General features: G+C 37.8%; 1 non-coding gene across 1 annotated transcript; it reads right to left on the reverse strand.

Moving 5' to 3' along the window:
• Positions 1-21,686: 21,686 nt before the first annotated feature.
• Positions 21,687-21,792, reverse strand: LOC116126866. Its single transcript, XR_004127544.1, has one exon. It is a non-coding gene; the product is annotated as a small nucleolar RNA R71 (small nucleolar RNA).
• Positions 21,793-27,591: the final 5,799 nt, after the last annotated feature.

The raw sequence follows: 27,591 nt of genomic DNA on the forward strand, positions 1-27,591 counted from the left end.
GTAATCCCTTTTCCATCATTTGAGGGGTTTATATACAAGGTTTGTACAAAGGAAGGAGCGAAAATAAAGGGATTACAATTGACCTGAACTACAATTATGATATTCTCGCGATTGGGCGATGTGATTGCACAAAGATTGATGTTGATCCAGTCATTCTTGCTATATATAGGATCTGAAGTTATCTAGGAATTGATTGAATGATTATTCAGGTTGTTCGCTACTAGCTTGTGTTGGGTCGAGCTTATGTTGGGTCAGGCAACCGGTGGAGTCAGACTAATCTTAGGTCGAGCTACATCCTCGCGGTAGCCCGAGCTTGGTGGAAAAATCACACACAACATCTTTGATTTAAACCCTTATTATTTTAATTTGTTCAATAAAATATATATTGGAAAACATTTTTAGGATCTCTTTATATTTATTATGTCTACTTATTTTTTTTTGCTTATTTTATTATATCTATTTTTTTTTTCTTTTTGTATCCAGAGGTGTCCAGGCCAGTTTGTGCGCACCTCGACTATTCTCTTGGGTCCTTGAAGTTAACAGTCAGGTAAGCTTCCAATGGTTACCCCTTGTTAGTAGTTATGAGGATTTGAACTCAAGATCTCTTGAGTAGTACACCTAAGAGTCCAAAGCGAACTGTCAAACTACCTAGAGGTAGTTATATCTAATTATTTTTATTTCTATTGAAAACTAATATAAATTCCTTAATCAATATATTAACTCAATCTTGGCAACAATAAGCATTCTAGGTAAAATCACATAAACAAAATATTTATAGTTTATATTAAAAAGAAAAAAGAATTGACCGGGAATTGGCCGAAACGAGGATGGCCCTTGCCTGTTGTCATTGCCTGAAATACCAAACAAACTCGTAATTCTAAATTTATTTAGGATCGCTTCTGTTGTATCTATATAAATTCCCTTTTTAATAAAGAAATAAAGTAAAATCTTGAAAGATGTAATGGATAGTTTGCAAGAGATGCTAGTGACAATGACAAATATCGAAACCTTAAGAAGTTGAATAATAAATTACGTAAAAGACGAGAGATATTTATCCATCAAACCTGATATAATATACTTACTAAAAGGATAGTTAAGGTTTGGCCGAAATTTTAAAACCCGTTAGTTATGGGTAATAACACAAAACCCCCTGTCATTACTCACTTTTCCTTAATTCTAACATCAAGGAGGCTAAATAAGTAAAATGAACCTAAAATTAATTAAATTTATTTTAATAAAATTAAGAATTATAAACCCTAAAATACTTATTACTTCTCTTCCCCACTGCACCTCTTCCAAAAAAGTACACTTTTAGGTGCGTTTGGTTCTGGGAATGTTGTATTACTTGGAATGTTATATTAATTGGAAGATAAATTACTTTGAAGATTACTGGGAATGTTTAAGAAAATGTATTTGATTAGGTTAGAATAAATTTGTGGGTATGTTATATAAATTACTGAATTACCCTTTTATTTTAGTAATATTATTATATTATTGTTATTATTTTAGATTATTTTGTTAACTCTCTATATTTGTTAATTTAGCTAAACACTCCTACAATAAAAGTTTAAAAATTAACTAAAGCACCCCAGTCACCTAAGAGGACAGTTGACCACTAGCCACTACTGCCGGACAACAACTAACAGTTGTTGAAACGGTGCATAACCGGCTGATTCTGGCCGTTGATAGCCATATCTTTGGCCGTAGATCTGGGTCGTTTTTTAAACTTTTCTAAGTTTTTTAGACAAATGTAATTTAAGTAATATAAAATGACATTATCTCAGTAATTAGGGATAACCTGGAACCAAATACCCCTTTAAAGGTTGTTATTTTCATCTCATCCATAGCCAAGGTAGTGGCCTTTAAGAGGCCAGTGTTGTGCGTTCAACAAGTGCCATAGTCACGACCTTTAGAGGTCATTGTTGAAGGCTAGAAAAAGGCCATGACTTTTGCCATTGTTGTGTCTCAAAAAAAGCCAGCATCTTGGCCTTCAAAAGCCAACATTATGGCATTCAAAGGCCGACATTATGGCCTCAACAAAGACCGTAATGGTATTGAGTGAGTGATGGATGACTTAGTGATCAATTGTGGAGTGGGTTAAGGTTTCTCTACTTGAGTGTTTCGGAAATAGGGTGAAGACATAGTTGGTAAGGGGAAAAGTGCATTAATGTCATTTAACACGATTCTGTTAAAACTAATGAAAAAGGAGTAACTATAGGGGGCTTTGCGTCACTTGCCATACCTGAGGGGGTCTATGTTGCTTGGGCCAAAGGGAGGTTTAAAGAATTATCCCTTTATTAAAATACGAAAAATAACAAAAAGATAGCATATCAATTTTATAATACAAGAAAAATAGGAATAGCTGGTTGCAATCACGTGAATTAAGAGTTTTTGTGAAGAAAAATACACACTCAATATGAACAAGGTAAAAAATGTGTGCTGTAATGTGATCCTCATTTTAAAGTTAGCACGATCTGGGACCAACCGAAAATACATCTTTATTTAAAGGCCGAACGACTTATGCATACCCAAGGTTTATTGAAAGGACAAGTTGATACCTAAAAGGTTTTGAAACGACAAATAGGTACCTTCCGTCATGTTCTGTTAGTAATTTTGGTTAGATAATAGTGAAAAGACTAAAATGCCCTTGAAAGTTTAATTTTTAGTTTTTTATAAATTTAAAAATTTCTAAAAAACCCCCTAGGTTTGCTAATTTGACTAAATACCCCAATATATAAAACTTTTATAAAATAACAAAAACACCCCCGCCACCCCCGTAGTGCCAGATTCCGGCCACCACCGCCGGAATCTGGCCGGAAAATTGCGTTACGACACAGACCCATCGGATCTGTGTCGTAACGCGTAGATCTTTCATTTTCCAGCAAGATCCGTGGCTGATCTGGCCGGAAAAGACCAGATCTACGGCCAGATCTGGCCGGAAAAGACCAGATCTACGGCCAGATCTGGCCGTCGAGACCGGAAACTTGCCGGAAAATTGTATTACGACACAGACCCATCGGATCTGTGTCGTAACACGTCGATCTGGCGTTTTCCGGCCAGATCAGTGGATGATCTGGCCGGAAAAGGCCAGATCTGACCGTCGAGGCCGAAAAAGGCCAGACATAGATCTAGCCTTTTCCGGCCAGATCCGAGGTGGATTTTCGGGCGGAAAAGGCCAGATCGGTGTGTTACGACACAGATCCGACGGGTTATGTCGTAACACAATTTTCTGGCTAGATTCCGGCGGTGGTGGCCGGAATCTGGCACTGCGGGGGTGGCGGGGGTGTTTTTGTTATTTATAAATTTTTATATATTAGGGTGTTTAGTCAAATTAGCAAACCTAGGGGGTTTTTTAGAAATTTTAAATTATAAAAAACTAAAAATTAAACTTTCAAGGGTATTTTAGTCTTTTCACTATATCTAACCAAAATCACTAACAGAACATGACGGAAGGTATCCATTTGTCATTTCAAAACCTTTTGGGTATCAACTGTCGTTTCGACAAACATTGGGTATGTATAAGTCGTTCTCCCTTATTTAAAAACTTATATTATTCAAGAATCAAGATCTGAAACCGTAAATATTTTATAAATTGGGGTACAGAAAAGCAATTGCTATAGCAGCCACACAAAGAGACTCTCATTATTTAATTTAGTGTTTACAACTTCATTACAAATCACTTAATTTTATGCTTATTATAACATAGTTGATTAATGTAATTATCATTTAATTAAATCAGATAAATTTCAAAGTAAAAAGGGATACTTATAATATTGCAATTTCGTAATGGTATTATTAACAGCTTCAATGAATGAAATAAATATTCAAAAAGGTTGAATTGAATTTGAAGGAAAAGGGAACAAGACATTTCCAATTTCTTCATATACGGCTTCAACTTCAAACTATAATTATGCAACAAATTCTGATTCAGGCATAAATGACCTTAAAATTTTCCATATATAAAATTGACAAATTAGAGTTTTTTTTTTTTTTAATTTATCATGGGGGTATCGGGTCAACTTATGCGTACTTCAATTGATCTCCAAGGCCCTAGAACTGTCGGTCGGTAAGAGCCTTAATGATCATCCTATTAGTGCTGGGAGGACTCAAACTCAAGAGCTTATAGTAACTCTTTTGCTCTTTTACCATTAGACCATCCTAGTGTGGTTAAAACGCATCAACTAGTCCAAGCTTGAAAAGAAAGATTTTCTGATTTCATTGAAGGTAGAGATGTGTAGTCAGAATTTTTTTTTTCATCTGAAAAAATTAAAATATTAAGAAATTTTTTTTGAGTGACCTTCAATGTTATAAGAGAATCATCAATAAAATAGTTAAGAGTCTTTCACTAGTAATAAATGATAATCATTATCTTGATACTTAATATATATTAATAAAAATTGAATTAAACAAATTGTATATAATTAACTAGTAAATATATAATTCAAAACTAATTTAAACACATAAACACAAAGCAAATAAATGAAAGTTAGAATAAAATTTATGTAAATAAAGAAAATTGATATATTATTGTACCTGATAAATAGAATTTTAAAATCCAAATGAGAAGTAATAATATTGTTCATTTTATTTTTTCTTAAAAAATAAAGAGAAAATTTAATTTAATTTATTTTTTTTAAAGAAAAGAATTCTAAGCTAATTTTTATTGTTTTCACACATGGGCTATAACTTAGGCAAGCCCTCTAACTTCAAACCCCTCATTCAAACGTTTGTTTTATCTACTTTTGTGAGAACCTTTTATATATGAAATGCCTATACGGTTATTAAAAAGATTACATATCTCCTACTATTATCAAAAACCCCCTTTTAAAAAAAAAAAAAAAAATTGTATCTTGTAGAAATTACTTAATACTTTTCAATAATAACAGATATGTTTCATATTAAACCATCTCTTAGGGAGTAATGAAATAGAGCTTTGTTGATAATCATTTTTGTGAAAGTGGCCCAGTCAAGGTTTTGAGCTAAAATCAAGACTCCAAGAAGGCTCTTCTCACACTTCAAGCCCAATGGCTGATGCTTGGGCGTTACAGCACAAACCCAAATGTTTTTTTTTTTTCTTACACAAAACTTAGATATTGATTCTTGGGTTATTATACATAAATGCTTTTCGGGTTCTACAAATAAAGTCCAACCTTTCTTAAGGAAATGACATACCACAAGTTAGGCTTGCAATCGAACCAAACACGAACGAACAGGTCCATTAGAAAATCATTCGATAAGATGTTCGGTTGTTCGTGTTAGGGCCAAAATCGTCTTGGGCTTGACGGGGCCCAATACGAAATAAACATGTCACGACCCAAGGCCTCAACCCAATCCCGATTAGGCCCACGCTTAAAATCACCTTGCGACTACCCACTCTATGAGTTGGGCTATCCTATAAGTTAAGCTAAAGGGTTTCAGCCCATTAGCCTGCAACAGAGTATAAATAGGAAATCAGAATCTCATTCTATTTCCTCTTCTACTAGATTTCAAATCTCACTCAAACTATTAAACTTGATCTGATAAGGTCAAGAAATCATATCTCTTTCATGATAGGGATTATCTCCCAAAATAGGACTTAGTGTCCTACTAAGATTCCCTCTTATTTAAACTATTAAACTTAATCTGATAAGGTCAAGAAATATATCTCTTTCATGATAGGGATTATCTCCCAAAATAGGACTTAGTGTCCTACTAAGATTCCAACTCTTATTTAAACTATTAACTTAATCTGATAATGTTAAGAAATCATATCTCTTATGATAGGGATTATCTCCCAAAAGAGGACTCATGTCCTACTAGGATTCCACACCCTTAGGTTCACTATAAAAACAGAGGCTTGCCTCTATTAAGCATGCAATCTCTCACGCAATCTACACCACTCAAAACCATCTATTTGCTCCTAAGTTCTTGCTCCCAAGAACCCGACGCCTCCGCCGTAGTCCTAGCCTCCGACAAGAACTCCTGGTAATTCTTCTTCTCCTTAATTCTCATTAATCTCTTTCAGCCTTGCTGACTTGAGCGTCGGAGTGCCTACGGCAAACACCACCTCGGTGTTTTCCGGAAGCTTCACGTTGCCCTTTCATGTGTGCAGGTCTAACGGATTGTCAGTGACCTCAACCTCACGGATCAGACCTCCTTTCCGTACAGGTAGATTTTTACGTCTACAGTTTGGCGCCCACCGTGAGGCCCTGATAGTCATTGCTAACGATAACTTGCAACATGAGAGGAGGCAGTAACTCCCTTCGACTGACATCGCTAATCAGAAAATTTTATCACGATAAGAAAATTTTTCTTACTTTTCTCCATTTGTTTTATCATTAGCATGTGATATGATACCTTGAAGCATCAAAACACATCCCCCATATATAAATTTGTTCCATGCATCAGTTGCAATATTTCTCACTTCTCGTATGTGTTTAATTCTTTTTGGAGGGTATTTCGTGGTCTAAAAACCCTTACATCTCATGGGCATGTTTTTGTGTATTTAAAAACCCATCTTCCTCTCCTTTCTAGACCCGCAAATTCTCCAACCACAACAAATGGTTCAGAAGCGTAAGTCGCCTTCGTGTCAAATTACTAAAATCCCACAAACCTTGAATCAAACTCCTTACCATGGCAGCTGGTAAGAATATACACTGATAGTTTTGACTTCCTATCGTCAATGCCAAGATACCACAGCTCGTTCGAAGCAAAGTCAAACCGAGAATGAAATGCCCAACTATACTGACTCCCCTTCAGAAACCAAATCCATTCCCTTTCCAAATCCTCTTTCGAAACCAAAAAGCCAAACATTCCAAATACTAAGGTTCTTCAAAAATTGCTCATCCGTGTTCTATCCAGCATCCGAAAAAAAAAACTACTCAAAAGCATGTCAAAGCCATCTTCAGCAAACTCAAAACCCATATTTAAGACAAACCCAAAATTTCTTCTTCAAAAGTCGACAAAAATCACCTCAAATTCATCCAAGAGTAGCCTAGAGGGTTTTAAGAACACAAAGAGAATAAAGAAAAACAAAATCAGGAGAAATCATTGTGGAATCTCTGGAGAAATCGCCCACACCTTCAGCTAGAAAGAGTAAAACTTAAAAAGAGATATAAATAAATAAATAAGAAGTTACAGGTTTTGAATGAATGCCATTGTCAAGCATTATGGCATTTAATGCACCTTGGTTAAAAACGCCATATTCCATATTTGCTCACATGCTTTGATCAGAGTTTTATTTGGAATTCTTTGGAAATCTAATTCACTTTGCAGAATGCACAATGGCTTCACTCGGATCGGTCCGCGAGTGGGGCAACACGTTAATATTCGTCTCAATTGGCCCTGCAACTCCCACTCAGTTCTGTCCCATGCGACTTTGATCACACTACAACAAGAACTCTCTCACTCGGCTCAGCCAACCGAGTGGGGGAAATTAAAAATCGAAAGTGATTCTCCTAGTTAACTTCATTTGACTCAACACACACGCCTTCCCTACACGATATAGTGGGCCGGCGAGTAGATTCTAAGCTACCTCAGAACAAGGATATAATCCTCAAATTATTTTATCAAGTCAGATAACTCATTCGACACACTCAATCACCCCATGTGGCAAAAAGTACGCCCAAGTAACAACTATAAAAGTCGTCACTCGACTCGGCTGGGACTACGATCTACCTCTCTCTGGAACATCTTCATTCAGGGTTGGGGTTATTTGTTCATTCTTGCTGTGTGAGCTTTGCCAAGTGGGTCTGTCCAAGCTCACCCTCATACAACTCTTGCTCGAGTATGACTGATTCGATGCATCTAAAGAGCCACTCACCTATAGACTAATGGTGCTTTTGTATCACCTCCTCAAAAGTCAAATCAAATATTCCCTCGGTTCAGAAAGCATGGTGGCAACACTTGAAGGGGAAAGGTATGTGTCATATCTCTTTTAACCACCACTCTATTTGGTTAAATATTTCTTTATTCAGCCCATTACTTAAATACATGCAGCCTAGTTTTCCATTAGCTCATCTTTATTCAATCCATAACACGTGCACACATGTATATTGACTTCAATTTGGCTCTTTGCTTAAAACATGCATGCCTGCAAGTCAGCGCTCAGCTTCAATCAAAAGGTTCAACTACAAGTCGGTCACGCGGACTTGACCGCAAGCTCCCTACAAGCTCTACTTGGCATACACCTTTAAATCGGTCTGCCCGATAAACGTACGGACACCTTCAAATCGGCCTGCCCGATAAAATACGGACCTTCAAATCGGCCTGCCCGATAAACGTACGGACACCTTCAAATCGGCCGGCCGATAAACGTACGGACACCTTCAAATTGGCCTGCCCGATAAACGTATGGACACCTTCAAATTGGCCTGCCCGATAAACGTATGGACACTTTCAAATCGACCGGCCCGATAAACGTACGGACACCTTCAAATGGCCAGCCCGAAAACGTAGGACACCTTCAAATCGGCCAGCCCGATAAATGTACGAACACCTTCAAATGGCCAGCCCATAAACGTACGGACACCTTCAAATCGGCAGCCCGATAAATGTACAGACACTTCAAATCGGCCTGCCCGATAAACGTACATACACCTCAAATCGGCCTGCCCGATAAACGTACATACCTTCAAATCGGCTTGCCGATAAATGTACGGACACCTTCAAATCGGCGCCGATAAAGTACGGACAACTTCAAATCGGCCTGCCGAAACTACGGACACTTCAAATCGGCCTACCGATAAACGTATGGACAACTTTAAATCGGCCACGCCGATAAACGTACGGACACTTCAAATCGACTTGCCCGATAAACGTGCGGACACCTTCAAATCGAACTGCCCGATAAACGTATGGACACCTTCAAATCGGCCTGCCGATAAACGTACGGACACCTTCAAATCGGCCATGCCGATAAATGTATGGACACCTTCAAATCAGCCTGCCTGATAAAGTACGTACACCTTCGGATCGGCCTTGCCCGATCCACAGATTTACGCCTTCGGATCGACCCTGCTCGATCCACAGATTTACACCTTCGGATCGACCTGCCGATCCACGGATTTACACCTTCGAGACGACCCTGCTCGATCCATGGATTTACACCTTCTACGGATTACACCTTCGGATTGAGCCTGCTTGATCCACAGATTTACACCTTCGGATCGACCCTACTCGATCCACGGATTTGCACCTTCGATTGGCCCTACCTGGTCATAAAGCACCATTCAGTAGCCAGACTGGTTGAAGGGTTCTTGACCTCAAATCGACAAGTCATTGACCCAATCCACACAACGATCCATCCGACCTAACGAGCTGCTATAACTAATCCGTCAGTCTGCACTCATTCGTTAATTACTCTCTAAGCTAAATACTCTTTAACTTAGAGAGTGGGGGGCTAACTGTTAGGGCCAAAAATCGTCTTGGGTGACGGGGCCCAATAACGAAATAAACATGTCACGACCCAAGGCCTCAACCCAATCCCGATTAGGCCACGCTTAAAATCACCTTGCGACCTACCCACTCTATGAGTTGGGCTATCCTATAAGTTAAGCTAAACTGGGTTTCAGCCCATTAGCCTGCAACAGAGTATAAATAGGAAAAGAATCTCATTCTATTTCCTCTTCTACTAAGATTTCAAATCTCACTCAAACTATTAAACTTGATCTGATAAGGTCAAGAATCATATCTCTTTCATGATAGGGATTATCTCCCAAAATAGGACTTAGTGTCCTACTAGATTCCAACTCTTATTTAAAACTATTAAACTTAATCTGATAAGGTCAAGAAATCATATCTCTTTCATGATAGGGATTATCTCCCAAAATAGGACTTAGTGTCCTACTAAGATTCCAACTCTTATTTAAACTATTAAACTTAATTGATAATGTTAAGAATCATATCTCTTTTATGATAGGGATTATCTCCCAAAAGAGGACTACTGTCCTACTAGGATTCCAACCTAGGTTCACTATAAAACAGAGGCTTGCCTCTCATTAAGCATGCAATCTCTCACAGTCAATCTACACCACTCAAAACCATCATTTTGCTCCAAGTTCTTGCTCCCAAGAACCCGACGCCTCCGCCGTAGTCCTAGCCTCGACAAGACTCCTGGTAATTTCTTCTCCTTAATCTCATTAAATCTCTTTCAGCCTTGTGACTTGAGCGTCGGAGTGCCTACGGCAAACACCACCTCGGTGTTTTCGGAAGCTTCAGCTTGCCCTTCATGTGTGCAGGTCTAACGGATTGTCAGTGACCTCAACCTCACGGGATCAGACCTCTCTTCCGTACAGGTAGATTTTACGTCTACATTGTGTTCGTGTATGAACTCGAATGAACAGAGGACATGATGTGTGTTCGTGTTCGTTCGACTAACTTGTTAATACCTGTTCGAATAACGTTCGATAATTTGTATATTTGTTCGAATAACTCGTTCGATAACTTGTAGATACCTGTTCGAATAAAAAAATACACTAACTTTCCATTCATGCTATAAAAAACAAATATACAAAATTTATAATTCATACCATTAATTCAACATTTGAAAAAAACCAACTCTCTATCTATATTTATATTTTAAATAAATTAATAAAAACTCAGTAAATTAAAATAACAACCATCATAAATAATAAAACTTCAAAATAAATTAAATAGAATAATAAATCGTTTAAAAAACAATAGTGGGTTGGACTTTGGATTTTTAAAATTTGGGCTGGGAAAATGTGGGTTTCGACTTTGGACTTGGATTTTCAACATAATAATATATTATATATATAATATATATTAATATATATATATATATATATATAATTGTGTATGTACAAATTATATCATACATATTAATCATAAATTAAATATGTTATGAAATTACAAAATTATAGGTTATCATATATTTATATCATTACATAAATTATCATAATATTTTAAATGTTACATATATATTTTGATCAACACCCATAAATCATAGTGAACGAGGGTCTATATAATATATAATCAATACCTATGTGTGATTAATTTGTTATATATAATGTGGATTGTGTATATACAAAATTATTATCATACATATATTAATCATAGGTTAAATATGTTATGAAATTACCAAAATTATAGGTTATCATATATTTATTATCATTACATAAATTATCATAAATATTTTAAATGTTTATATATATATTTTGTATCAACACCCATAAATTTATAGTGGAATGAAAGTCTATTGTAATTTATGATCAATACATATGTGTGATTAATTTGTGATGTATATCATAACAAATTTAATAATATAATAGTTTAATTAAACCTAAATTAATCACACATTTGTATTGATCATATATTACAATAAACCCTCATACCACAATGAATTTATAGGTGTTGATACAAAATATATATATAGACAGTAATAATAATATATAAATTCATTGTGGTATGAGGGTTTATTGTAATAAATGATCAATACAAATGTGTGATTAATTTAGGTTTAATTAAACTATTATATTATTAAATTTGTTATGCTATACATCACTTGATTATACAATATGTTATGTTTATCAATTTACCATACTATATTTATTATTTATTAATTGAAATGCTATCTTATAATATTTAATTATTGAATACATTTGGAAAAATATGAAGCTATTATGTTATTGGATTTACTATATTATATATTACTTGATTATACAATCTATTATGTTATTAATTTTGTCATGCTATGTATCATGATAATTTATTACTTTTTAATTAAAATGCTATATACTTATATATTCAATTATTGATGACATTTGGGGGAAAAAAAAAATCCAAACATATTATATATATAAGAAAAACAAAAGTATCATAATATTTTATTATTGATTACCATTAAAAAAAATTCATCCAAACTAAATCAAACATAATATAAAAATGAAAAAAAATTAAATTATAATAATGTATAACATGTTTTTCGAACATAAACAAACAAATAATCAAACAGATTGTTCGCGAATGGATAGATCAATCGAACGTATAATGTTCACGAACATAGTTGAATGAACAACCCCTATTCGAACTCGATCGAACATATTATCGAACTGTTCGCGAACATTATCGAACAGTAATCGAACGAACAACGAGTTATTTGCGAACTGTTCGGTTCGTTTACAGCCCTATCACAAGCCCATTATAACCAAATACTCTACCTAAGTCAACTATGGTTGAATGCAAAATGGCATTTCACAAGTCCGCCATAACCCAAGGCTTCGACACTCTCTGGTAAGTCTTCCCTTTTTTATGGCCCTATCCTATGAGTACACCATTTTTCAAGACAAATTAAATACCATAAGTCCACCAAACCAAAGTTTCTAATGCACTAAATACATCCTAACCAGAGGCTCTTACACGCTTGATTCTAAGCCCATCATTTCTTAAGGCCCTGACATGCTTTAATAACAAGTCCATACCACAATTCCATCCTAACCAAAGGATTTGACACTTCTTATTCCAAGTCTAGCATTCCTTAAGGTTCTAGCATTCACTATCAATAGTTTCCTTAACCAAAGCCTCTGACATACTTTAGTACAAGTTCACACTAACCATAGGCTTTGATATACTCTCCCTTAAGCCTTTTCCAACTCAAAGTTTTGCTTATTTCAATACTGTGTCATCCTTTCTTAAGGCTTTGATATATTCTACAAACAATCACATATCATAATGCAACTAAGGTATACAAAAAGTAAGTAGTTTTTCTTTGTTTAGAAGGCAGGTATATTCAAGCCACTTCAATGGGGCAATACTAGTGGGTTATAACCTCAAGTGGTTGGCTTGACAGTCAAGGAGCTTTGCTCTATTAATTGAGTTTCTAGGTTCAAATCTTGTGACCACATACCACAATAACATTGTAGCTTAATTGGTCATTGGGGCTTGTAGGGTGTTCAATAGACCCTTGAAATTAGTTGAAATATGCACAAACTGATCAAAACAGCTCGATTACCCAAAAAAAAAAAAAATTAAATAAATAAAACGGCTTGGTTTATATGTGAAGGTGTGAGAATATCTAATGAATTTTACTAAACTGAAGTATTGCTTTGAATTAGACCCACTTAAGGGGTACCTAAGTGGGTATTTTGGTGTGAAGTCTTCATTTTCATAAATTTCCAAGTTGAAAAATTATTAAGAAAGATTTCCAAAAATTCTCCCAAAATAATTTTAGTCAAAGCATGTTATTTCATATTGACCTGGGTAATAAAAATATGATTCTACAATCTAAAAGTAAAAAAATCTGAATTTCTTAAAAATATCCAATAGTGGTGGATAGAAACACGACCTACGTTAGGTGTATATTTGAATTTTACACAAATACGGGTGCGTTTAGTTTATTATTTCATACACTATTTCCAATTATATTCCCAAAATAACTGTTTGTTTAATTATTTAGGAAATACAATTACATTTTTTAACTATTTTTAGACCCCTTAAGTTTATTAATTTCATAAACACCACCAGAAAAAAGTTTAAAAATTAACAAAAACAACCCCACCCACCCATAGTTGCCAGATTCTGGCAACCACCATCGGTGGTAGCCGGAATCTGTCACAACGGCCTACAAACGACCGGAACTGGCCGGTAAATCGTCGATCTAGCTTTTTCCGGTCAGATCCACAATAGATTTGGCTGGAAAATGCCAAATCTGGCCTTCAGCGACGACCAAAGAAATGGCCGTCATTGACGATCAACGACGGCCAGATCTGGCCTTTTGCGACCGTTGATAGCCAGATTTGGCCATCGATCTGGCCGTTTTCGACCAAATCTGTGGTGGATCTGGTTAGAAAAGGCCAGATCGATGCACGTCTGGCCAGATCCGACTGATTTGTGTTGTAACGCCAGATTCCGGCGATAGTGGCCGAAATTTAGCATTGTGGGTGGGTGGGGGTGTTTTTGTCATTTTACAAAATTTTTATATATTAGGGTTCTTAGTTAAATTAGCAAACCTAGGGGATTTTTTTGTTAATTTTTAAATTTTACCTCGTAATATTCACCCTATTCAACTATTCAATATTATTTCCAAAATTCTATCCAAAATAACAAACCAAACGGACCCTACAATTTTCTGTGATTTTATAAATCCTCAAAACCTACAATTTCAAATTTCAAATTTTTATTCATAGTATTGGGCTTTATTTTATTTCTCTTCAAATATTACAAAAACCCACCATTAATGAAAAATGCAATATTTATTTTATTTGTCTTCAATTTCAAAGGGTTTGATTATGTTTAATTAGATCTTAAAGCCTTTAGTGAAGAGGGCTTGCGTTTAAGATAGTTTTAAAGCAAGTTATTGATTCTTTATTCCTCCAAGTTTTCTAATATGTTTTCAGTGAGGAAATTTAACCCCCTGGACCTCCCAAGTTTGCATTTAAAAAAATGACCCTTAAAATATTTTGCAATTTTTTTTAATTTAGAAAAACTGACGTGGCACACTTAGGATCCATTAAACATGTAAAACAGGTTAAACTGAAAAGATTTAAACATATGTGGTAATATTAAAATTAACGAAAGTTTGTTTAAATTTTGAAAATTAAAAACACCCCCACCCTTCAAAATCTCTTAATCGAGCCAAATATCCAAAAAATGACTGACGAACACCTTTGATTTCTCTGCCATTTTCAGCGATGAAAGTGCCCTATTCCGGCAAATATTCGATCCTAAAGCTTCCTTACACAAAATCATGGATGATATTGACAAAGAGGAGAAAAACCCAACCCCACTCCAAATCCTAGACTCCGACGATGACGATAGTTCAAAGGTTGTCGAAGAAGATGCTTCGGTGGATCATCCGATAAGTGAAGGTGGTCTAGAGGCAAGGAGACAACAGCGACACAAGAACAGAGAGAAGAATCAGAAAACGGTTCTGAAGAGGAGGACACTGACGAGAATTCAGGTGAGGAGGAGGACGCCGGTGAAGAAAGGGTACGTTTTTTACTTGTTGTTTTGAATTTGATGAGAAATTTGATTGATTTGTGCGAATTTGGGGGATATGTAGTTGGTTTATTGTTATGGTGGTTGTGGCGTTTTGTTGAGCTATTGGTAGGTATTGGGGGAGTAGCTTTGTTTGGGTTTCAGAGGATGAGGGAAGGCAAGGGAGGTCATAGGGAGGTTGTTTGTGGGAGGTTGGAGGGTTGGGAATGGCAAAAGGTGGCGGAATAGGGGGGCTAGAGGGTTGCCCTACATCTTAGCCCTCCAACCTCATGGAACCTGCCACAACAGCCTCTTAGGGCTTGCATTGGCTTCCCCGGTCCTCTCGAGGCCAAAAACACCCACTCCCCGATGACCTCGAAGCCTATATCCCCTAAATTGGCACCCTATTGGTTGTTTTGTGATGCGTGGTTCGACAAACATGCATATGTAGCAAGTGCACTAGTTGTAAAAAGTAATATAATGATGAGAAGAGTATCGTTCCCACGAGGATAGTGTTACTAAGTATCAATTTCTCTAGTTTAAGTCCTAATTGAGCAACAATAAATTGGATTGATGGAATATTAACAACTAAATACAAATTAACAGCTAATAAATGACGAAAATGTAATTAAAGCAAAACCCAGCAACTTAACTAATTAAACAATGGTAAAAAAAAAAAATGCTAGGGTGTTGATTTCACCTAGATTCGCTAACCCAGTTTATAGAATCTATTACCCAAGTTCTAATTCCTTGATTGAAAATCGAATTCCCTAAGTTGTAAAACATATATTCTTACACTACATTTTCCTGCTTATCCCTATTAAGCTTCCGCACCCAACAAAATGAAGATTAATAGTTCAAGGTCTCTTAAGCTTTGAGGAATTCTATTTAAATTTCATAGATCACGTTTATCTATCTCTAGTTTTCGCTCAATCTATGGTATTTATCCCAAGAGGCACAAGCACAAATCACTTCTCAGTCTCATTGTAAACAACATACATTTGAATGGTGATCAAGCATCCAAAAGTCATTAAACAAAGAGATAAACACTCAATCATGAAATTAAAACTCAAAGTAAATCAAAACACATAAATTTGAATCATTGTATCAAGGTTACATCAAACCCTAGCTAAACAACTCAGTTCATACTTAAAAACAAATTATAATAACAAATACAAGTTGAATCAAGGTTCATCATTGAAAAACAAGCAAAAGATGGAGAAATCTTCTCTTATTTGAAACCCAAATCTTCAATAATCTTCTCCTTCCATGAGCTGCCTTCCAAATGACGAACCAAGACCTTTTCCCTTCCTTTTCGGGCTAATTTATACCTCTCTCACTTAAGAATGAAGCCCTAGCAAGCCAAAACGCATCGTTTTATTTTTCACATCTGATGCAGGTTTGCCGCGGCGAGGATTTTTTAGGCCAAATTTGAGCATGAAAATATCTAAATCTAGAAAAGTGGTAAACATATGAATTTTATCTCTTTCAATTATTTTTCTACTCGTTCAAGAATCAGCCCAATCCAAGGTATGGAAATCAAGTTATGGCCAACTGAAGCATATCCACAGACGTTTTTCTTCAGTTCCCAACATACTATTCACGACTTCCAGCCAAGTTTCACCATCTTCCAGTCAGAATTAGGAAAAACCCAAAACATGAAAGTTGTATCTCTGCTTCTTATCTTTCCAAAGGTTCTAAATTAAGGTCATTCCGAGTTTCCAAGCTCAAGTTACGCAATTTACGCTCAAAACTGTCATTTATGCTCAAAATCATTGTTTAGGCCTGCAAAGAAAAATTAACAGAATTAGGTAGCAATTATGGCCCAAATTGTATGAGGAGTATCCTAAATCCTATCAAAATTCAATGCAAAATCATAGGAAAAAATAGGATTATCATTTTGGGTTTTTTTTTTTTTTTTTGGGTGATATTTAGTTTATATCGATTGTGCAGATTTTCTAAAGTGTAAATTATAAAGACTATGGGTTGGAGGTTGTAAGCGATAAGGTACCGTACTTTCGTGTAAGGGTGACAGTTAGGTCAAGTTGGCAAGTTTTTACGAGAATAATAGAGATTTTACAAGAATAGAAGAAGGGTATGGACCGATTCAAAGAGAGTTGTTTCGGTCATTTTGTGAATATCGGAGAAAATTGGAAAAAGGCATTTTGGGGGCAAGGAGTGCATTATATGTAGCTGCACTTAGTAAAAAGCCAAAAAAAAAAAAAAAAATGAAATATGGTTCGTGGTGGATGGGAAGCCATTACGTTTTGGGATGATGGAATATGCCCTGATGATAGGCTTAAGATGTAGGGCATTTCCAAATGCGGAAGAGCAAGAGAGAATAAAGAAGAATAGGGCAGCCGATAACTTGGCTAAAAAGGTTTTGGGGGGAAGGCGTCTATTAGGGACGCAATTTAAAGGAGAGGAGAGGAGAAGGTGGGTATACCTCTTCAGAGAGGTTCAAGATGTGCCTGGTATGGTTCGTGCATTCGATCCTAATGGTTTCTGACTAAAAAAAAATAGTTAATATGGATCGGGTGAAGTTTGCAAGCAACGTGAACTTCTTTAATGCTTATCCGTGAGGACGGGTATCATTTTAACTAACCATGGACTCCCTACAAGGAAAAGACATGGTGTTAAAGCAATGCCAATCTGTCGAGAAGAATAGACCGAGCACGTACAATTGTTTAGCTTCCCATGGGCAATGTAGGTAAATATTAATAGCTTTTTGTTATATTTTTTGTATTATATGTGTTTTAATTATGATATGGACTATTTTTTTTACAATCTAGGCTTGGATGTATGAGGTCACCCCTATCTTGGCTAAGTGAGGGGGGGGGGGGGGTGACGATGAAGTTTTCGGATGAGCGACCACAATTTCTTAGGATGTTGCGGTGGCACATTGAGAAGTGTACCTATTGGGATTATGAAAAAATAGACATGGAAATTCAAGCGGCTCGGGTAAGATTAAAGGATTAATCTTTTGAATATGCACTTGCTTTTAAATGTGGCTTAAATTTGATTGATTTTGCAGGGAGTTGTCCGTCCCTTCCTCATCGCTATTAGGGGTGAAGCGAGAGAGGAGTATGTTACATCGTTCAAAGCACTAAACAATGCAGCAATGAAGTTTTCGGATGAGCGACCACAATTTCTTAGGATGTTGCGGTGGCACATCGAGAAGTGTACCTATTGGGATTATGAAAAAAATAGACATGGAAATTCAAGCGGCTCGGGTAAGATTAAAGGATTAATCTTTTGAATATGCACTTGCTTTTAAATGTGGCATAAATTTGATTAATTTTGCAGGGAGTTGTCCGTCCCTTCCTCATCGCTATTAGGGGTGAAGCGAGAGAGGAGTATGTTACATCGTTCAAAGCACTAAACTATGCAGCAAATGAAGGGACATATCGCCTAATGTGGGACCTAGAAGGGGTCACGCATGTGAGTACAGTTGCAGAGCCACTGCTTGAGAATGTTGTTGACGTCGAGGATGATAAAGCTCCAATCAACGGGAGGAAGGAGGGAGGAGGAGGAGGAGGATGAACAGGTTCGTATGGCTCCACCCAATTGGCAAATCGGTACAATAAGTACCGCTTTGCCTAGGCGTCGGGGTCGGGAGAATGAGGTGGTTGACCTCATAAATGGGTTGTTTGAGAGTTTTACAATAGCTGTTTATGAGACGTTTGAAAAGATGGAAGAGCGAATGAAAAAGGTAAAGGAGAAAGTTGATAGGGTGGCGGAGAAAGTTGGTAGGGTGGAGGAGGAAGTTGGTGGGGTATTGAATGTGGTTAAAGTGCAACTTGAGCATAAAAGAGAGAGCCGAAAGAGTAAGCATGTAATTTCTCCTTACACTGCAGTAACGTATGGAAAGAAGAGGAAAACGAAGAAAAAAAATGAGGAAGTCCGTGAAAGTGGAGAAGCAAAAATGGAGGAGGAGGGTAAGAGGAAGTGGAGAAGTGAAAATAGAGGAAGTGAAAATGGAGGAGGAAGGCGAAGGAAGTGGGCAAGTGAAAACAGAGGAGTTAAAGGTCGATTTGTATAGGCTAATAGATGAGGAAAAGAAAAAACTCTTCTATGCCTATTACAATGATTCTGGAAGTGATGGACATGTGAAGTGCATGACCGAGGATTATCCCTGGGAGTGGTTTGAAAAGATGTTGACGATGGGCAGGTGGCTCGATGACTTTGTGAGTTATTTTCCCTTATTTTTGCTTATCTTTTCCATGAGGTATTGTATACTTATCATGTTGTTTTATTTGATGCAGCACATTGATGAGGTATTGGCACTTATGAGGCTACGATAGAGTAGTAATGGTGATATTTTGTATCCGTACTATGCCATCACCGATGTGGCCTTTGGCTAAACACTAGTAACTACATTTGACACTTTAATGAAAAAGGCTAATGGTAGAGGTGCAATAAGGGGAGGCAAGCGAAAAAGATTGGCCATAGATGACTTCGACGGTGTCCCTAATGATTTTCAATTTAATGACAGGATGATGCAGTATGTACAGGGGGAAAGGCCCAAACATGGCAACAGTTGGGCAAACGTTAAAAGAGTATACTACATCATGAACATCAAAGATATGCATTGGATAACCGTCGTCGCACTATCAATGAGGGCTTGCTGCAGATCCTTGGCTACAACCCAAGTATTTGTCGAGAGAGGCAATTAGAGACGGAGTTGCAACCACTATGTGTATTGTTCCCACGACTATTGCGTGATAGCGGGATGTTTCAGCACTTGCGTGATGAATGATAATCCGTAAATTATACAGTTTTTATTTGATCTTTCTGTCGGATTTCAGGTACTTTCTAGTGCATTTTTACCTGAATTGGTGTTAATTCTTTACTTTTCGTGTTTCAGGTTAAAATGGAGTTTTTGAGCGAATAAAGACAAAACCGGATAGTTTTGACTCAGAAATGAGCGGATTTCAGAAGATAGGAGAGTTTCGGAGCAGGACAACGCACGATGAAGCTTGTTTCCAAGGAAGAGAGCCGAAAATCGAAGAATCGAACAAAGAAGCAAGCAGAGTGGCAGTTCTGTAAATTTCAGAACTTTTGAAGGAGCTTCGCCCCGTGAAGAATTGTCTTCGCCGCGGCGAAGTAAGGCAGAGGCGATGTGGAATTTTTTTCATTCTTCGCCGCAGCGAAGAAGAATTCTTCGCCACGCCGCGACAGTCAACTTATTAAGTTTTGAAACGCACAGTTTCGTGTTGTGCGTGTTTTTGGCTAGGTTTTTGGACTAAGTATAAAAAAAAACTTAACTTTTTGCTGAGGGATCTTGAGCTTTTTAGGGTGAGCCGTTTTTTACACTTTTCTGAGAGTAAAGCTTTGATTTTTTTCGGATTGTAAAAGGAAGATTCAGATTTTGACTAGAAGATTCATCTTTTGGAAGATTTCTTATCTTTCATTTCAGATCATTATGTTTAACTTGTTTATTTCTATTTTTCGTTTTATAGTATTACTTAGCCATGAACTAATCTTCTATGGGTTAGGTTTTGATTGTAGTTTGGATTTTAAATGGTGTAAGTATTGATTGTGTTATTTCCATGTAATAGCTTTGGTGTGTGTTTAGTCTGAAATTAAATGCTGTATTTGATGAACATGATGAGATTGAGAATAATTCATGTTAGACTTCTTGGGTAATCACCATTATGTATTGGATGCTAGAGTAGATTCAAGAATTATGAAATCAATTTAGGATTCTTGTGCTTAATGATTTAGAATTATTAACCTTCAATTTGTTGGGTGCAAATGTTAATAAGGATGAATAGGTAAACTAGCCCAAGGGTATGTTAACATATTAGTGAATCCGATTTACAACCATGCGCAGAATGTGAAAATAGTGTAACTCTTCGATTTAACCCATAAAAGTCCAAACGAAGTCAACACCCTACCCGTTTTACTTGAATTGATTTTCTGTGTTTCATTTGCTTTCTTATTTAGATTTAATTCCTTGTTTAATTTTAATTTTTGTTTTCTTTTCCTTAAAATTGCTCCCACCAATCCAAGAAATTCGATTGCTTCAACTTGTTAACGTTAGGAACCTTAATGCTTTGCTGCAGTCCTCGTGGAACGATATCCTACCCATCACTTTATTACTTGAGCGAGTGCACTTGCTATTTTTGCATGTTGTAGTAAACACGCATCAAGTTTTTGGCGCCGTTGCCGGGACTGTTTTTAGTTAATATTAAGTTTTTCCTTGAGTTTAACTAGATTGAAGTTTTAATTTTTGTTAGAGTTGTAATTTCACTTTTCTTTCACTTGTGTTCTTTCATTATTCGAAGACAAGATGTCAACCAGTGGTTCCTGTTGACCTTGACTTGAAGGACTGTAAGAAGACTAAACAAGAGAGAGAGAAAGAGTACACTTACCTGCAGAAGCGGAAGAAGTTGTTGTTGAATGGCTGAACAAGAAAAGGACACTGAGGGAATTTTCAGTTCCCACAGTGAACAGAAGTGGGTCAAGTATTACGAGACTACATACAAGCAACCCTTCGGATCAAGCCGGCAATCATCCAATGATCCATGCACGGTTAGATTCAACGGTCATTTGAAAGAGGATCTGAATCAGCACATTGCAAATTTCCTGGATTTGCGACACCTTCAAGTCGAATGGAGTATCGGATGATATTAGGCTGCGGTTATTCCCATTTCATTGGGAGATAAAGCAAAAGGGTGGTTAATGGCATTACCACCGGGCACGATAACATCATGGAATGATCTGGCACAAAATTTTTTGACCAAGTTCTTTCCTCCAGCGAAGTCGCGAAGTTGAGAAATGATATCACATCATTTCTACAAGATGATGCCGAGTCTGTGTACAGGCCTGGGAGAGATACAAGGATTTGATGAGGAAGTGCCCACATCATGGTTTTGCCGGTTTGGCTTCAAGTCCAAACATTCTATAATGGTTTGATGGGTAACGTGTAAACCATGGTGGATGCAGCTTCAGGAGGGCTTTGTAGAATAAGACACCTAAAGAGGCGTATGAGTTGCTTGAGGTTTTGGCAAGCAACAACTATCAAAGACCGAATGAGAAGTAACGACGAGCAAAAATCTTCGGGTCTTCATGAAGTAATGCTTTTACAGCCATCTCAGCCCAACTCACTGCACTCCAAAAACAGTTGGAACTATGCAGGTAAATTCTATACAAGCACCTCAACTAACATGTGATTTTTGGCAGGAAACCATGTGAGCAGCAAGTGCCAAGTTGGAAACACATTTGCACCGTCATCTTCATCAACGGAGCAAATGAATTACTTGGCAGGAAATCAAAGACAACCGAACAACCCGTTCTCCAACACATACAACCCAGGTGGAGAAATCATCCGAATCTGCTTGGGGAAATCAGAACCAACAGTAACCAATGGAACCAGAGGCAAGTTCCAAATAACCCACCAGGGGTGACCAATCAACCGGAAAATCAAAGGTGTCGAAGTTGGAGATATGTTCGGTAAATTCATGCAAGAGACTACGGGTTCATGAATGAACGAGGACAAACTTTAGAAACCAGGGGGCGCCATTAGGAATCTTGAGGTACAGATGGGCCAATGGCCAGAAGCTGAATGATAGACCACAGGGTTCTCTACCAAGCAACACAGTGACCACCCCCGTGAACAAGCAAATGCATCATTTTGAGAAGTGGGACAGTTTTGAAAGAGGTAGGCCACACTACCAAACGGTGGAGCAACCCGAAAGGAAGAGTTTGAAGAGAGAATTGATGAAGAGATTAATTGTGAAGAGAATTCAGGTGCCTTGGGGAAGAGAAAAAAGAAAAGATGAAGCAAAAGAAAAAGGAGAAATTGCCATTCCCCGAGATACCACCAGAATTAGCACATCACACCCCACCCGTGCCTTTTCCTCATAGATTGAAAAGAAGAATCGGATAAGCATTTTCGAAGTTCATTGAAATTTTCAAAAAATTGCACATTAACATTCCTTTTGCAGATGCAATACAGCAAATGCCGAGTTATGCGAAGTTCCTAAGGAAATACTTTCGAACAAAAGGATTAGAAGATGAGGAAACGTGATGCTAACGGAAGAGTACAGTGCAACCTCCAGAAGAAATTACCCCCAAGCTCAAAGATCCAGGGAGTTTTACTATTCCTTGTGTTATAGGGGATACTTTTGATCGTGTGCTTTGTGATCTAGGAGCTAGTATAATTTGATGCCCTTTTCTGTTTTCAGGAGATTAAGGTTGGTGAAGTGAAGCCAACGACAATGTCGTTGCAACTAGCGATCGGTCGATAAGCACCCGAGGGATAGTTTGAGGATGTTTTAGTGAAGGTGGGGAAGATAATTTTTCTAGCGGACTTTGTAGTGCTGGACATGGAAGAGGATAAGGAGATTCCTCTCATTCTGGGCCGACCATTCTTGGCCACAGGGAGAGCACTGATTGATGTGCAGGAAGGAAAGTTGCTATTAAGGGTTCAAGATGAAACAGTAACATTTAATGTGTTTGATGCAATGAAGTTTCCGTCGGAAGCAGATTCATTTTTTAGTGTGATGTGGTGGATGAACTGGTTGTGGAGTCCATGGAAGAAAACATCCCAGAATTACCTCAGAAACGTGTATAGCCAAATCGAAAATGGTAAAGGTAGAAGAATCAGCAAGGAATGATTGTGCTAGAATGTTAGAAGCACTTCAACCGATTGAGGAGAGTCAAGATGCAGAATTTGAGGATTTTGACTTTGACAAAGAAAGGGCAAAGGAAAATAATAAAAAGACCCAAGGCTTGAACTGAAACCCTACCACCTCACCTCAATATGTTCTATCTTGGAGACTCAGAAACTTTCTCCGTGATAATTAGTGCAGATTTGAATGCCGTAGAGGAAGAGAGTATATAGAGGTTTAGAACATAGACTGCAATATGGACCATTACGGACATTAGAGGTATTCACCCTCATTTTGCATGCATAAGATCCATGGAGATGACTTTAAGCAGGGTACAACCACAACGGAGATTGAATCCTTCAATGAAGAAGTGGTAGAAAGGATGTGTGAAACTCTTAGATCGGGATCATCTATCCGATTTCTGATAGTCCATGGGTGAGCCCGGTACAAGTTGTTCCAAAGAAAGGAGGGATCACTATTGTGAAGAATGAGAGTAATGAGTTGATTCCAACAAGGACGGTAACAGGTGGAGAGTGTGCATTGATTACCGTAAACTGAACGAGGCGACAAGAAGATCATTTTCCATTGCCCTTCATCGATCAGATTGTAGAGGTTGCGCCATGCATATTACTGTTTCCTGGATGGCTATCAGGATATAACCAATTGCCATCGCTCCGGAGGATCAAGAGAAAACGACCTTCACTTGCCCCTACGGCACCTTTGCTTACCGAAGAATGCCGTTTGGGTTATGCAATGCACCACAACATTCCAAAGATGCATGATGTCTATCTTTGGAGACATGGTGGAAAGATTCATAGAAGTCTTCATGATGACTTCTCAGTTTTTGGGTCATCATTGATAATTGTCTAACAAATCTGTCTCTTGTTTTGCAGCGATGCAAAAACAAATTTGGTGCTGAATTGGGAGAATGTCACTTTAGGGTCCAGAGGGAATTGTGCTCGGGCATAGGATTCCAAGGATGATTGAAGTTGATCGGCAAAGACAGAAGTGATTGAGAAGCTACCACCGCCATCAAATTCAAAGCAGTCTGAATTTCTTGGGGCATGCGGGGTTTTACAGACGCTTCATAAAGGATTTTTCTAAGATCTCTAAACCCCTTTGCAATCTATTGAATAAAGATGTTGTTTTTTATTTTAATGATGATTGCATGCTGCTTCCTAACTCTTAAAAATTCTAGTTTCTGCACCTATTATTGCAGTTCCCATTGGGGACTGCCCTTTCAACTGATGTGTGATGCTAGTGATTTGCTTTAGGGTAGTGTTAGGTCAGAGAAAAAATAAAGTGTTGCATGTAATTCAGTATGCTAGCAAGACACTGTTTGACGCACAACTGAATTACACCACCACTAAAAAGAATTTTGGCTGTGGTGTTTGCTTTTGACAAGTTTCGTTCGTATTTATTAGGTGCAAAGGTGATCGTTTACACGGACCATTCAGCACTCAGACCTACTGGCGAAGCAAGAAGCAAAACCTCGGTTGATAAGTGGATTCTACTACTTCAAGAGTTTGAGTTGGAGATTCGAGACAAGAAGGGGTCAAAATGTGGTAGCTGATCATTTGTTGAATTGAGAGACCAATCAGGGAATGAGGTGGAAATGCCAATTTCAGAAACATTTCCGGATGAGAAGCTGATGAGAGTGGACGAAGCACCATGGTATGCGGACTTTGCAAATTACCTATCATCAAGGGTGCTCCCAATGGCATGACATCCAACAAAGAGAAAATTTTTCTCAGATTTAAAGTACTACTTTTGGAAAGCCATTCCTGTACAGACACTGCACTGATTAAATGATCAGAGATGTGTCCCGGAGGAAATGGAGAGCATTCTGGTATTGTCATGAGAAAGAAGTAGGTGGCCATTTTGGGGGAGCTAGAACAGCAGCGAAGGTGCTACAATCTGGGTTTTATTGGCCAACCCTCTTTAAGGATTCCTTCCGGATGACCGAGTGTTGACCAATGTCAACGGATGGGAGTATTTCAAAAGAGATGAATGCCGTTGAACAACATCCTGGTGGTTGAAATTTTGACGTTTGGGGGATTAATTTCATGGGTCCTTTCCCAAGTTCTATGGGAAGACGTATATCTTGGTAGCTGTAGATTATGTGTCGAAATGGGTTGAGGCAGTTGCATTGCCAACTAATGATGCTAGGGTGGTGATTGATTTTGTGAGGAGAATATTTTCTCAAGGTTTGGTGTCACGAGCGATTATTATGATGGAGGATCGCATTTTTGCAATAGGCAAATGGACGCACTGCTGAGTAGTATGGAGTGACACTAGAGTGGCAACACCTTACCATCCACAAACGAGCGGCAAGTGGAACTTGTCGATAGAGATGAAGGGGATTTTAGAACAAACAGTTAATGCCTCGGAAGGATTGGTCACGGAAGCTGACGATGCTTATGGCTTATCGCACTGCCTTCAAACCCCAATTGGTATGTCTCTGTTCAGATTGGTTTATGGGAAAGCTGTGCCACTTGCCGGTGGAACTTGAACATAAGCACTATGGGCCGTCAAGCAGTTGAACAGGACTTAAAAGCCGCGGAGAGGACGAATGCTGACTTTGAACAGCTGATGAGTTTAGGCTCGAAGCATATGAAATGCCCGGAATTATAAAGAGAAGACAAAAGGTGGCACACAAGCACATCCGGGTCAAGGCTTTTGAAGTTGGGCAGAAAGTATTGTTTGTTCACTCTAGACTTAGGCTTTCCCCGAAAACTTTTCTAGATGGTCCGGACCATTCACGATAACGAGGATTCATGCATCCGGAGCAGTGGAAGTCACACATGAGAAAAGGGCACTTTCACGGTTAGGACAGAGGTTGAAGCCATCCATTGAGGGGGTGATGAGTTGCAAGTTCATCCCAATCCGGCTGGACATCCCAACCTAAGGATGGAAAGAGTCAAGCTTCCGACTAAAACAAGCTCTCTTGGAGGTAACCCAAGTGTTTTTAACTTTTTGATTTTAATTTTGGTTGTTTGAATTCTCTTATTTCATTGAGTTTGTATAAAATTTGATGTTTTTATTGTTTCGGTGTTTCAGGTGAAGTCTGAGCCAAAGGAAGGTATAAAAAATTTCCAGACTTCGCCGCGGCGAAGAGACATGAAGAATACCAAATTGCTACTGGAGGATTTCGCCTTGGCGAAGTGATTGTGTCGCCGCGGCGAAGGAAAGTAGTACTTTGCTGAAAAATTGGCTAAGGCATTTCGCCGCGGCGAAGAAATTTTCTTCGCCGAGCGCAAAGTTACCTTGAACTCTCGGGAATTTTCGCCCCGTTGAAGAATTTTTCTTCACGCGGCGAAACCTGGGAATCTTTAGGGTTTATGCGTGATGAACTTCGCCGCGGCGAAGAGCTTTTTTTATTATACCAACTTTTCTTCTCTCATTTTCACGCCACCTTGCATCTTGAGTTGAGAAAATTTTCCAACTTTCAATCTTTCACTTCTATTTTGCTTTTCCAACCAAAATAATCACTCACAACCACCCTAAACACCAAAACAACCCTTTTCAACAACAATATCACAAAATTTCACAAAAATTTTTGGATCAAAATTTGGGGCTTTCTTTTTTGGATCGTTTCCGGGTCAATGGTGGTGTAAACTCCTTCATATTGGTAAGATCTCGAAAACCCAAAGCTTTATTTTGGAAAATTTTTAGTCTATAATCATAGATCTAAGAATTATGTGAACTTTTGACTTGAAATTTTGAGTTTGTTGAGTTGTGATTGTGATTATGTTGAGAAGTTTGTGAACCAATTGATTTTTAGAAGTGTGGTGTTGATTATTTGGAGTGTTTGTGTTGATTGAAATATAGTAGTTTGGGGTTAATTGCGAATTTTTGGAAGTGTGGATTGTTTTTGCAATTTTGACGTGAATTTATTTTAAGGGTATATTGGCTGAAACCAGTAACTGTCTTAAAAACTGCCTAGCAGTATTTGGCGACCTCGGGTTTAACAACGCCCGTACACCTTAAAATAGGAAAAAATCGTAGTTTGGGGGTTGAATTGCGAGTTTTTGGAAGTGTGGATTGTTTTTGCAGTTGG

The sequence above is a fragment of the Pistacia vera genome, unplaced genomic scaffold (genome assembly GCF_008641045.1).
Source record: "Pistacia vera cultivar Batoury unplaced genomic scaffold, PisVer_v2 Contig184, whole genome shotgun sequence".
Lineage (NCBI taxonomy): Eukaryota > Viridiplantae > Streptophyta > Magnoliopsida > Sapindales > Anacardiaceae > Pistacia > Pistacia vera.